A 12,671-nucleotide genomic window follows, 5' to 3' on the forward strand; every position below is an offset into this window, starting at 1 on the left:
AATTGATGAAGAAATACAGTAATAGTTTAAATAAAAACTAAAATACATGTATAATACAGTAAATTTGTGTTGCATTAAGTTAAATGTGTCAATTAGCTTTGAATCACTGCATTTCAACATAAATATCAGATCAATGCAGAGTATATAATATGGTATAGTATGGGATATAGTATTACACTTATTTTTAATAGTAACTCTCAAGCAACCAGAAATTAAATTTATCTGGCATATACCAATCCTTATGGGTTCTGGTTAACTGCGAGTCTGGTATTAATTTTGAAAATAAGTTTTGATTTGAATCTAGAATAAAGATCAGGTAATTGTCAAAGCAGGGAAAACTGATTCCCCCCCCCCCCCCTGTTCACATGATCTGGAAAGTGTATCTAAGAGTTTTTAAACATTTTTGGAATTTTCTTGGTAAATGGGGTCTGCAATAAATGCAAAGCCCAGACTAAAAGAGCCTTCTCTTATCTTCATCCATCTCCTGGAACATTAAAAAAGTTTTTGTTATTACTCCACATACGTCGTTAAATGATGCATTGCCTATACACTCTATTCTTCATTGCACGGATTTCTCATCAAGTAAATGGCTATGATTTCAAATAAAATGCCATTGGGTTGTATTAACATCTGAGCTTAGATGCATGACGGCATAAAGAAAAATGTCCTTTGGGATTTGGGAAGAATGAAGTCTTCTCTTTTAGTGTTTTTCCTCAACGTATGTCACACTGTTAGGAGTGATTGCCTATGTTTTATGGAGGAGAAGAGGTAGGTGTGTGGACATCCAAGTCTGGAGTTAAAATTTTCAGTGCGGAAACATGTTTTAAAGAAATACATTTCAAATTTGAATGGCAGCCAGTTTAATTTAGAATAGTGGTTACTGCAGAACAAGGCAGTGTTTCATTGTCATTGAATTCCCCCTCCATCAGTTAGACTGGGAAATCTGACTGTGGTCAAGAGGGACACCAAGACTGACACATCTTGATTCCAAATCTGAGAAGGAGCCCAACACCTCCTTAAACAGCGTTAACAGTCTCCTTTCTATGATACCTTACCACTTTTCCCAGGACATCCATGTTCATCTCTTGCCTTGCCAGCAATTTGAACCATTATTTCAACTTAGCAAGGGAAAGGACTGTTGAATGACAAGTTAAATCAAATTATTCATGCATAATCTCACACTTTTGTAATAAGCGTGCAAGTGCATTGCTTTATGGAATCATTGAAATTTGATGGTTTTTCTTTTGTACATTTTTTTATTTTTATTAAGTGTGTAATTGGCATACAGAATGTAAAATAAAACAACAAAAATCAAATACATGTAATATAGTTATGCCATTCCACCGAACCCTCTCCCCTGAACCACCACTCATAACCTCAGGCACCACTCAGTGTAAAACTAATATCTCAAAAAGACCTACCCTTGTCTTTGCATTAATAAATTCCCCTTGCGGCTACTTTAAAGTCTACTTTAGTCTTCCTTTGTAATATCCAAATGCAAGCCTCAATTTCCTAGTAAAATCTTCATTACTTCCTCCCTGAATGCCATTGGAGAGCTTAGCCATTTGGATGTACTTAATACTTTCTCTCTCAGGTCCTTTAGAAGTAACTGTTTTTCCCCTTTCCAAGATTTTGACATTGTTATTCTCACAGCAACAAAACTGTATTGGCAGATTTCTGCATCTTCTTTACTAGTTCGTTCACAAAATAAACCCAAGAGACACATTTTTGGATTTTTCTTAACCTTTCTAGTGATCATTTTATTTGTTTCTGTAATCACTCCCCCCCCCCCAAATGGTACAAACTTACAAGTCCACCAAGCATGGAAGAAGGTACCTTTCTGTAATTTATATCACCAACATTCTCCCTGGTGGGATTTATCTATCTTGCCTATTACCTCAGGGATTATATAACTTCTATAAAACATTTTGTACATATTTTCTCTAGTAGATCCAGCTATTGAAAATTTGAATCCTTTTCCCATAAATATTCCTAATTTTCCAAATCAATATTTCCCTCTGAATCTTTATCCCACAAGATCATCACTGTTTTTATTTGATTATCTTCTGGATTATACTCTAATATGTATCTATATAGTCTGGAGATTAATCCCTTATTCCTCTTCTCCAAAATGTTCTCCAATTACGATTTTCTTTTAGCAAATCCTACCTTATTATCTTCCTTAAAGACGGGCGGTTCACTCACCAGGCAAAGCATTTTCTTGGTAAATGGGGCCTGCATTTGCCTGTGGCGACATCTTGTTGGGGGCGCCACAGGCAAATTCTGGCTCCTCCAGGAAGGCGTTCTGCACTTTGCAAACCAGAGAAGCAAGGCATTTCTCGGAGCTTTGCAGACCAGAGAACTGGCAGCCGCTTCTCTGGTCTGCAAAGCGCTGAGAAACGGCTTCCTTCTCATTCCTCAGTGCTTTGCAAACCCCTCCCCTCCCCTCCTTGCTGCTCAGCCCCAGTTTGGGGGGGCACGCCAAAATTCGGGGGGGGGGGTGCCAAAATTCTGATTGCCTACTCTCAAAAATTACCTAAGAACGGCTCTGCTTAAAGATCATTGGTAATAACAAAACTATCCATTTATCCTTAAGGGCCCTTCCAGACAGCCCTATATTCCAGGATCTGATCCCAGGTTTTCTCCTTTAAATTGGATTATATGAGTCCACACTGCCAGATAATCTAGGATAAACAGAAAACCTGGGATCAGATCCTGGGATATAGGGCTCTCTGGAAGGGCCCTAACTCTTCTCTCCCTTTTAATTTCCAATGCTCTTTTTCATTTATCAGATACTCCCAGTAAGTCCTCGTTTCCTCAGTAAATACTGGATTTAATGCTGTTTCCGAAGGATGTAACCATAAAGGTTTTATTTATTTATTTATTTTATTTACATCACTTTTACCCCGCCTTTCTCTCTGAGGAGACTCAAAGCGGCTTACAGTAAATAGGCAAAAATTCAATGCCTAAAAACAATGTAAAAACAACAATTCATATAAAACAATCTACCAAACAACAGTTCATATAAAACAGATACCATTACAAAATAAAGTCACATTATATAAAATTTTAAGAATGTCCAAGATTAAAATCCATTCATCCAGAATCCTTTTTTTAATTCCATCTCCGCCTTGCATCTCTTCCAGGATCACTAAAAGGCTAGCTCTTATGAAGAGACCTTTTATCTCCTTTTCTCTTTCTCCTTGTGCTACTCAAAAGCCAATTCTGGATTTTTTCTCAGCCCTCTTGACAGAGCTGGCCCTAGGTATTTTTCAAGTGTAGGCGAACAGAATTTTGGTGCCCCCCCCCCCCAAAACCAATCACTAAAAAATAAAAGCGTTGGATAAGTGAAAATGTTTGATAATAAGGAGGGATTAAGGAAAAGCCTATTAAACATCAAATTACATTAAGATTTTACAAATTAAGCACTAAAACATCATGTTTTACAACAAATCAACAGAAAAAGCAGTTCAATACCTTGCGGAGGCAGGCTGCAGGAGACAGGAGTTGCCTCGATGGCGCCCCCAACAAGATGGCGCCACAGGCAACTGCCTAGTTGGCCTGGTGGTTGAACCGCCTCTGCCTCCTGAGCAGGCTTTGGTAGAACAAGATGATTACTCTGGGAAAGGATTGCTTCCTAAATCGACAAGTGGAAAGAATTTCATTAGCAAATACTATTTGCTAGATTTAAGCCAAAGTATATAGGAAGACAGTTGTTTTCCTGGCATCTTGCTTTTTATGTCTAGAAAACTGAATGAATGAATTATGAAATATTAGTTTGTTGCCTTCATATCTAGACAATCATTCAGTCTGTTCTATGAAGGAGACAAAGTTTGTAATTAAATAACTGCTCAAATAATCAGCTCTAGAGGTTTTTTTTTAAAAAAAATCGTGGCCTAATGATTCATAGACCTCCCCCCATTAATTCAGTCAAGTCTCTTAGTGCTTATATTAAATTAATCTAATTTGAGTTAAGACTCTTGTTATATTTTCCAAACGTAAAGTAGCATCTATTACATGGGACTAATTTGCATGCAACAAAATACAAAATTTGTATATGAAGTTACATCATGCTATTTGGTATATTTATATGAAATGAGATCGTATGTATTGTACAGCTGAGGTAAAAAGGCCGCACACAATTAAATGTTTACCCATATAGAAATGATTTTACAAATTGTAAATGTAATACATCATATTCTTGCATTCTCACTTCTGGTGAGAATTGCAGGGCAAAATAGATTATCTGGTTTAGCTCTACATTAGGAAAAGTTGGGAGATGCCCCAAAGTTTGCCTAAAACTTTGGAGAAACCTCATGGCTTTGAGGCAGTGTGGGCAGCAGGATTGGGACTGATTTGGTTCAGTCCACTGTTTAGTCAGGGCACTGTTGCTATTCTTTTTACTCCTCAGTGAAAGGGAAAGGGAATGGATTGTGCTCGTATCAGCACCATTGCCTCCACAGACACCTGCAGAGTTCCATGTGAGTTCCTGGTTACCAAATGGTACCTTGTGCTGAGATCTGCTGAGAAGTGCTTGTTCAACCAGGAAGCAGGTGGGGAGTTCATCTCTCTTTCAGGTTGTGGGCACCTCTGCTGATGGAAGCACAGAGCACTTGTGACAGGCAGGAGCTCACATATAGCTCTGTGTCCATCTGGGAGCGGTGACAGCAACATAGACACTGAGGTGATGGTGAAGCAGGGTCAATGAGGTTTCAGCCCAGCTGGATCATATAGACTCCAACTCGCCACTAGAGCAGACTTGTGTGTGATTGCATGTATCAGTCTCTGGGGCCAGACCAATCCCACATTTATCAGCTAGTATAAACTTACCCTTAGTTGGTTAGCTAATTTACACAGCCATATAAAATCGAGATTATATACATTGAACTGGATTACATGGCAGTGTAGAAGGGGCGTTACTTGGCAGCCTGTTGATTCAGCTCCTTGGTCACTAGTCCAGAATCATATGGTGTGTTATGTGAAGAGCAAGGCTTGAAAAAGTTATCCTTTGGTTGTGCTAACTAGCAATATTGAGAGATAGTCCAGAAAAGGAAAATTGATATTTTCACTTATCGTAGATCTATGGACACATAGTTGTATCCATCTTTTTTTATATTGCAGGTGGGAGATGTATATTAGGACATCCCTCTGACTTGGGTTATTTCTCTCTTTTGGAGGCTTCAGACAGAAGAGCATTTTCTTGGTCTGGCAGGATGAAAACACTCTTGAGCATCATCCCCCCCCCCCCACTAGTCAACTTCTCTAGAACCAGTCTGGCAGGTTTTTGTGGGCTAGGAGACAAAGTCTTCTGAAGGAAGAAGTTCAGTCAGAAGAACTGCCCAATTTGAACATTACCATGAATTATAATAGAAAAGGAGAAAAAATCAGAAGTATTGCATACATGCAGTATTTCTGATTTCTTCTCCCCATTTTAATTGGTGTATGATCAAGTTTCTAATTTTTTTAATTTAATAGGATTGCTGCAGTTTTTACTTGAAGGTTTTTTCATTTTCACCTGTTTTTTTTTATTTCTCTACATTTCTATTTCTGGTGTATTTGCACATTTCAAATGTCATTCCTTTGAACTTCTACTGTCCCAATTCTTTTCTCCTTTCTACACGAACTCCTCTATTTTGTTTTTTTATTAATGATAGTTTACTGTAATATTTAAATAGACAAAATTTGGGAAGTGTCTTGCCTCTTAACCACTACTTCAAGCAGCTAACAATACTTCAACTGAAGATATTTTTCATTGTGGACGCTGTGGTAATTCCAGTTATCAAAAAATGAAAAAGTAGAAAAGGAAACCAGTATGGAAGGTCTTTCTAATAGCTGAACTGAGATTTGAAATTTCCTTTGTCCACCCAATGGTACATTTGGAACCAACTATTTAATTATGAAAAAAAACAACAACCAGGCCCCATACCAGGAAAGCTAAAAGTATGAATGTGAAAACTTATTTCATGGATGAAACTTACCTTTCTGTTCATCGTCTGTGGTGTTTCATACATGAGGTGAATGTATTATTCTCTGTTCATGGGTTTTCAGATGATTGTAGATGTTTATGTCACACTGCTGTGACATTTATTTGACTTTATATGCTAAAGTATTGCAGTGGAACCGAGATGCAGAGCCGGCCCTAGGTATTTTTCAAGTGTAGGTGAACAGAATTTTGGCGCCCCCCCAAACCAATCACTGAAAAATAAAAGCGTTGGATAAGCGAAAATGTTGGATAATAAGGAAGTATAAAGGAAAAGCCTATAAAACATCAAATTACATTATTATTTTAAAAATTAAGTACCAAAACATCATGTTTTACAACAAATCAATAGAAAAAGCAGTTCAATACATGGTAATGTTATGTAGGAATTACTATATTTGCAAATTTAGCACTAAACATTGAACAGAGATATAGGGCAGTGTGGACTTAGATAACCCAGATAGCCCTCAGTATTAAAAAAAACCCCTCTAAAATCAGGACAATAAATAAAGAACAACACTCTGAAAACAGAAGAAATCCAGACAGTAAACAATCAGGGCAGCTAACTCCTCCCAAAAAAAGATTCTCCCAGGCAAGAAGAAGCCAGGCCTTGAAGCCACAGGGCCATTAAATGCTAATCAAGGTGATTAATTACAACATTCACACCTGCTTCAAAGAAAAGTTCTTTCTCCCACCCTGGACCTTCTATAGATATATAAACCCCACATACCTAGCTTCCAAGTTCCTACAGACCTCACAATCTCTGAAGGCCCCAAAGGTGGGCTTGCGTGGTGCAAAGGTGGGTCTGCGCCGGCCGGAAGGCCCAGCGCGGTCGCTGGAAGGCCCGAAAGAGAAGGAGGTGGAGAGTGGTGCCCTCCTCCCAGGACGATGGTGCCCCCGGGACGATGGCGCCACAGGCAAATGCCTATTTCGCCTTATGGTTGGACCGCCTCTGCCGAGATGCATATGTTGAATGTGGGGTAGGTTTATTTTTATGGTCATTACATAGCAATTTAAGTGCACAATAAACAACCATAACTCATCGATATATCACTGGACAATATATCACTGGGAGGCATGTTATAAAACTGGAATTTGTAAATTTGAAATCTTTTGTTACAAAGCACTTTTGAGGAGCTGGTACCATCCAGTATATCAACTAATAGATCGCCAGGATGCCTGAAGATAATGGGAATTATAATCCAAATACAGCTTTGTTATTGTTGTTTTGTGCCATAAAATCAGCTTTCATTTGTGACAACCCTGTAAATGAAAGACCTTTGAGAGATCCTGTTATTAACAACCTTGCTCAGGTATTGCAGGCTTGAGGTTCTGGCTTTCTTGTTGAGTCAATCCAGCTCCAATGTAATTTCTTTCTTTTGCTATTGCCTTTAATTTACGAATGATTGTTGTCTTTTCCTATAACACATATGGTCTCATGATATGCCAAAAGTGAAATAGCTTCAGTTTTTGCTTCTAATGATAGTTCAGGCTTGATGTACTCTTGAATCTATTTATGCGTCTTTTTAGCAGCTCATGATATTAATAGAACTCACTTTTATAATCAGATTTTAGATGAGTTGACACCCCCACCCCCATCCCCAGTATCATCTTTCTTCACTGTTGAACCTACACATCCACCCATAACAATTGGAACTGCTGTTTGCATTTTAAAAATTAACTAGTTCTTTAATGGCTGCCCTTTCCTGTTCTTTTGTATGATCAAACACCATTACTTTTGTCTACACTGTCTCCTAACAGTATCTTTCATGCAGAGTATAGTTTACACATCAGGAAAATCAAATGTTGTAGCATTTCTTGTTTAAGGTTATCTGTAGTTTTTCATTATGTAAATAGTCAAAGGCTATAATCTATAAAGTATTGGTTATCTTCAGTATTAAAGGAAATAGAAACTTAAGACACACACATCAAGAAACTAGATTGGGTATCCTGTTTGTCAGTTTAAGATTTTTTGGCATTAGCTGGAATTTTAGGTTGTTATTCAGAAATAGATCACTGCAGGGAAAGGATCTAGCTCTGAAACTCTTAGTTTAACTGTTAATACATAAAGATAGGAGTTCAGCATCCATATTGTGTCACAGTTAGAAATATTTTGAGTTGTCCTTCAGATATTAAGGACTTTTATCATCTCATGTCATATAAAAGTTTTTGTCATAAATTTACCTTGACTAAATTGTAATAGTTTCAGAGACCTCTCCTGTATTTTTTTCTCAAGGCAGAATGAATCCTCTGTCTCCAGGTACAAGTAACTGCTCTTCAAAACAGTGAATTACAAGTCTGAAAATCAAAGTGATCTAAAGGAAATTCACCCATTACTAATCCCATAACACTAGCTAAAATAGTGCACATCTACAGTATTGTAACAAAGAAAACTTGCCCAGGTGTTGATGTGCAAGAGCACGGAACATTATCATAACACCTGTGTTTTTGTATTTTTAGCCAAGACAATGTCTTCTTCATTTATAAACAAGAACAAGAAATTTACCTGATCACTGGTAGCAACAATTTTTCCTGCATTTTGCATTATATTTCCAATATTCTTCCTAAAACATCTTCTAGCTCTTAACATTCCATTGCCCTGTGTTGCTTCAGTCCTATCATTGCTTAACTTATTGCTATAGAATTTCCTTTTACCAACTTAAAAGACAGGCATTTTGCATAATATCACCAGTATAGAGACTCCATGCGGGACACATTATTTATATTTGAATTACAATAGTATCTTATGTACATAAATATAAGAAGCCAACTGTCTTTGAAAAGTTCTATAGACTTTTGAGACTTTTACAGCATTTTAAAGCAATCTTTTATTAGAACAATTAAGAAGCACTTTTGTAGCTCTCTGACAATCAATTCCTAATGAAGGATACTATGGCTCTTACGTATTTTTTCCATTGTCCCTGAAACTCACACAAATGGGTTAGCTGTGTTTGCACAGAGATTGTTCAGAACCTTTTGGAGCTATCACATAAGCTTTTTGGTGGTAGCCTCATCTACTTCTTAGGTGCCATAGTCTTGTCAGCCTCTATTCATTTTCTTCTGCTTCATTATTCGGAACAATTTTTCAGTTTTGATCTGTTTCTGGCTTTTCCTCTGGTGCTTTATGATTTGACTTGGTTTTCAACAATTGTCTCAGTAAATCCTTCAGACTTGGTTTGACTCAGACCATATTTACCCCATATCTCCTTAGGTAGTTGTAAAATTGCTTCCTATGGCTCTTTTAAAAATGCACCACCCGTGGAACTAAAATCCTGGTGCTTGGCGGTCATTGTTGTTATAATAAACAAAATATTTCAGAAACTGCAACGAAGTAACCTTAAAAAATAAGCAATAAGTGGTAACAAATTTGTTCTAGCACTTTTACAAAGGAAAAGATAGGATCAACAAATATTTGCTATATATGAGTATATTGACTCATATATAGCAAATATTTCTCATAGTAGGATAAGTAATCACAAAGGGCCCTTCCACACAGCCATATAACCCAGGATATCAAGGCAGTTAACCACAATATGTGCTATGAACTAGGTTATCTGAGTCCACACTGCCAATAATGCCGTTCAATGTGGAATTTGTACAGCTGTGTGGAAGGGGCCAAAGAAAATTTCCAGAATTTCAACAAATAAAGCATAAGGAAAATTACTTTTGTTTGATTAAAAAATAAACTGGCATGGCACTTCATCAAATGCACTTTCTCTAGAAAGTCCATTGGCAAAGTTGATTTGATAGCACTTTTCAGAGAGGGCAGTGCTCCAAACTCTATCAAGCCCTGTTCTAAAAGACAAGCTGTTTAGTGTTTTTTTTATTGCTTTGCAATCTCAATTCAAGTGATCCCAAACAAAACGGAAATTAGATGCCCATTCCTTAAGTTTGCATTAGGAGACTTGCAGAAGAATGCTGTAAATTCTGTTCAGTCATTTCAGATATACAATTTTTAATGGAAAACTGAACTCTCTTAGGACATATATACCTCATATGTAGTAAAGTACTATGTATATTACATCACTTCCAGGACAATGTAGAGGGCATGAGTTATCACTTTTTAAGTTACCTTTGATGATAATTGCCTTGGTCTCTGCTCTCCGAGAGGCCCATAAATGTAAAACGACATGTGACAAATTAACTTCATTTATTTGAAAACTTATTGTGGTGCTGAAAGTGAAATGTTACTTAATCTGTGCATTTCTGGAAAGTATATGAGTATACTAGAAAGTATATGAGTATATAACCACAGTGAAGACTAAGATCTTCTGGGAAGGCCCTGCTTTCGGTCCCACCACCATCACAGGCATGTTTGGTGGGGACAAGAGACAGGGCCTTCTCAGTGATTGCCCTCCGGTTATGGAACACCCTTCCTGGGGAGATTAGATTAGCCCCTTCCCTCTTGTCCTCCAGAAAGATGGTAAATACCTGACAGTGGGACCAAGCCTTTGGGCAGTGCAGTGAGGCAATAGTAGGAAACCTACTCCTCTGACTGGAGCCAGCATGATGTTCTGAATTGGTTTAAATGGCTGATTTTAAACTAGATATAACTGATTTTAATGTTTGTGTATATTTATAATTATTTTATGTCCCAGCATGGAGTACTTGCCGTACATATGTTATGCTCTGCTCTGAGTCCCCTTCAAGATGAGAAGGAAGGAATATAAATGTTTTAAATAAATAAATAAATAAAAGCATAATTTAGCAAAATTGTGGAACATGGAGTTTCAAACGTATTCAAAAATAATTATTGTTCCAAGGAACCCAAAGAAGAAAATTACTATTTTGGATGCAGTTAACCTTCCCATTTCGTAAATTACAATATGTTACAAAAATTGAAAAATTTTCTGGTTTGAAAGTGTTATTTCCTGCTTAGTTGTGGGGTCCTTACTTTGAAAGTCGCTGTTATACTCCAGAGCAGGGGTCCTCAAACCTTTAAAGCAGAGGGCCGGTCCACAATCCTTCAGACTGTGGAGGGGCCAAATTATCATTTGAAGAAAAAACCAACAAATTCTTATGCACACTGCATATGCCTTATTTGTAGTGCAAAAGAACAACAACAATGAAAGAACAATACAGTATTTAAAAATGAAAACAACTGTAACCAACATAAACCTATCAGGATTTCAATGGGAAGTGTGGGCCTGCTTCTGGCCAATGAGATAGTCAAGTTAATTAGGATTGTTGTTGTGTGCCTTCAAGTCATTTCAGACTTTGGGCGAGCCTAAGTCTAAAATTATTTATTTATTCATTTACTACATTTATTTATTACATTTATATCTTGCCCTTCTCACCCCGAAGGGGAATCAGAGCAGCTGTATATACATACAATATATATTATTAGCATAGCAAAATATTAGCATTATATATTACTATATTGAACTATACCACTATACTGAACTATATTAATATTATTATATGGTATTATTATTACTATTATATTGTATAACATTATAATAATATTATTATCAATATTATATGTATATACAATATATTATATTGTTAAAATGATATAAAATATTATATTATAAAACTGAGGGAGGGGGCCAGGTAAATGACCTTGGAGGGCCGCATCCGGGCCCCCGGGCCTTAGTTTGGGGACCCCTGCTCCAGAGGCATCATTTTTGTGTCTGCCACAAACTATGTTGAATTGGTTGAGACTCAGTGAGATACTCATTTAAAAACCGTTGCAAAATGTACTGCAAGGTGTCGCGCAAAAACAAACTTTTTTTGTGTTTTTATGATAGAAATGTTTATGTTTAATTCCTACAAATGTTTATGTAGGAAATGTTTATAATCCAGAAACAAAAATCATATTACATAGTGTTGCTTTTAAAGCAATTTCTAAACATATTTTCATAGTGAAAACGTTCACTTAAAATGCTTTTTAAAAATATGATTTATTTTGGATCAGTTTCCTTTGAGTAAAGTGCATATGATTGCAGCAGCAGGAACAACAAAAATTGTGGGAAGGATATTTTTTGCAATCTTATTCATTTTACTCAAGAGTAAATTACTATACAGCAAAGGCAGGCCAACAAAAATTCCCCAAGCAACCATTTTGTACAAACAGGAAAAAACTACAATTACAAAATACCAGTTTATACACTCAATTAAAAAGGACTGAGAATATTTCCCATTTAGTAACAATAATGACAAGCGCACAACACAACACTTTGTAGCTACATTCTCTTTTCCCAGAAGGAAAGTTAAATAAATGGGTAAGATCATTAATGAAACATTGCAGGTGTGGATTGGAAATCAGCACATTAATACATGTTTGCAAAGGCATTCCCCTGTGTATGCAGATTATTTACACAGAAGAACATAAATGCAGTCAAACGTATAAAGGTAACTGAACATTGCATTTATACTGCATAAAGACCATTTCCAGTATATCTTCTTTAGTTCCAACTGTAATGAAAATTCTACCTTCATTGTTATTAATTGTATTAAATTAAATGGCTAATTTGAAACTAGACTAGTTAAGTATTCACTTTGCCAGTATTAGATATTGACTTCTCATATAAAGGATGTTAGGGAATGACTGTAACTGTGATGCTTTGTACAGAGAAAGCTGTAAATCCACTCCCTGGAATCTCCAGATAGGATGGGAAAAACATTCTGTTTGAAACTACAGGTAGATAGATACTGCCAGGCAAACCATTGCTCTGACTAGGTATAGGGG

General features: G+C 36.7%; 1 protein-coding gene across 3 annotated transcripts in view; it reads left to right on the forward strand.

The window, feature by feature from the left end:
• Positions 1–12,671, forward strand: part of satb2 (SATB homeobox 2) — a 188,419-nt gene that overhangs the window by 81,115 nt on the left and 94,633 nt on the right. The gene's annotated exons all lie outside the window — the stretch shown is intronic.

Source organism: Anolis carolinensis, chromosome 1, assembly GCF_035594765.1.
Source record: "Anolis carolinensis isolate JA03-04 chromosome 1, rAnoCar3.1.pri, whole genome shotgun sequence".
Classification (NCBI taxonomy): Eukaryota; Metazoa; Chordata; class Lepidosauria; order Squamata; family Dactyloidae; genus Anolis; species Anolis carolinensis.